The sequence below is a fragment of the Mirounga leonina genome, unplaced genomic scaffold, assembly GCF_011800145.1.
Source record: "Mirounga leonina isolate KUSES-001 unplaced genomic scaffold, KU_Mleo_1.0 Mir_168, whole genome shotgun sequence".
NCBI classification, from domain to species: Eukaryota; Metazoa; Chordata; class Mammalia; order Carnivora; family Phocidae; genus Mirounga; species Mirounga leonina.
This window is the reverse complement of record NW_023270426.1, coordinates 27,105,467-27,107,321: the sequence shown is the minus strand read 5'-3', so window position 1 is coordinate 27,107,321 and position 1,855 is coordinate 27,105,467. Positions and strand designations below refer to the sequence as shown.

At 37.5% G+C, this 1,855-nt stretch overlaps 1 non-coding gene across 1 annotated transcript; it reads left to right on the top strand.

Moving 5' to 3' along the window:
* Nucleotides 1-287: 287 nt before the first annotated feature.
* Nucleotides 288-395, top strand: LOC118017197. The gene has a single exon (XR_004681067.1). It is a non-coding gene; the product is annotated as a U6 spliceosomal RNA (small nuclear RNA).
* Nucleotides 396-1,855: the final 1,460 nt, after the last annotated feature.

The window sequence follows — 1,855 nt, the reverse complement described above, 5'->3', positions numbered from 1 at the left end:
TCGATTTGCCATCCCTCATCACCCTGCACAGTTTTCTTTCTTACAGCCTGCCCACCTCATCTATTTCTTTTATCTGTCTGGGCCCTGCATGTAACTACCATCTTGAATGTCACAAATGTTGTTAAATTTCCATCTTTCTGGCTGAGAGTAAATATGCAAGTGTTCTGATTGTGGCTCTACCGTCATCATTCCAAGTCAGCTGGCTGATTCCATTCATTCCTCCGAAACTTCTGTGTGCATGTGGTCCCTAAAGAGGTGGGGGTGGGATCAGAAAAAGGATAAACTGTGTGCTCCCTTCAGCAGCACATATACTAAAATTGGAGCGATACAGGGAAGATTAGCATGGTCCCAGCGCAAGGAGAAAAAGGACAAGGTGAGTGAAAGAATCAGTTATTTCTGTGACTCTGAATAAGTAGGGTTGTCAAAAGAAGAGGAAGACTAATCTGAGTGTGTATAATACCCATGATTCTTAGAGCACATACTATGTATTTATGTATACAACTAGTGCTATATATACATATATATGTATATAATCACTCACAAAATCACTTATATTGTCCCCCTAGGGACATGTAAGGGTTTTTTTTTCAAGTTAATTTTAGCTATACAATTTTTTTCATCGATTTCCTTAATTTTTTTTTATTCGGTTAGGTTACTTTTATTACCATAGTGCCTGAATATTATAAATATAAAATTAGATTAACAGTAAAATGTATATAGCTTCTAACATATTTATACCCACAATACATTGACAATTAAATGAACACAAAATAACACAATACAAGCCAAGTGGCTAACACCAATTTAATATGACCGTTGATGGTGCTTTGCTGTAATAAGCACTAAGAACTCAAGGACACTTACCGTATGATACGGGTTCTTTTGATGAAATCACACTGTACAAGTACATGGTACCTTTTCTGAAATCCTTGGGGCAAGATGTAATAGAGAATTTTGAATGTTTCTTATTACAGAAAGGGGTAATACACAATAAATGCACTAATATTTTATAGTGTGACATATGACTATTCATAGTAAATGGGATAACTAAAAACTATAAATAGACTCATGTCAGCGTGGGTCAGGTTTCATACCAAATAAGTTTGTCATAAACTTATGAAAAATGGCTGGGTCATTTAATAAGTCCTACAGCCTTGAGAGAATTACTCAATTTCAATGATCTCATCCACAAAATAATTTCATTAGATGAGAGTAACTAGCCTGTGACCTGCAGCCAGAAAGAAAACCAGGATGTTTATGCATGGCCACCAGAAGTTGCAGAATAAATACTATACTTAGGATAAGTGTGTTCCTTTATTGAGTAGGTATATGGCATTTACAGTGCTACCCCAAAGGTTAAAACAAGGGCCCAGAAATAAATGAGGCCACTGTCTGGACTCAGGGAGCTCCTGTCCAGCAGGAGAGACAGACCTGCAAATGAACACCTGACAGTTGAGTATAAAAAGAGTGACAATGCCTGTGTGTGAAAAAGGCAAATTGATGCCCTAGGGGAGATTAGGGCACACTTTCTTGGTCAGTGATACTGCTGTCAAGGAGGGTTTTGAAGGATGAATAGGAATTCACAAGACAGCGGATAATATTAAAATCGATCTAACCTTTTAGAGACAAATTTAATAATATTGTAGAGGGCACTTTAGGAGAAATCGATTCTCTTTTGATGTTTACCGGCTGAATCATTTTTGTCTCTTCTGAGCCAGTGCCCAACCCACTCTTAATGCTCTCCCGCACTGGTCATGAATGCTGAACACATCAGTTTGTGGAATCTCTTTTCTCTTAGTAGGGAAAAACATGCAGTTCTTAGACCCTGCTTTGGTCCTATTTGCTTTCTAATATT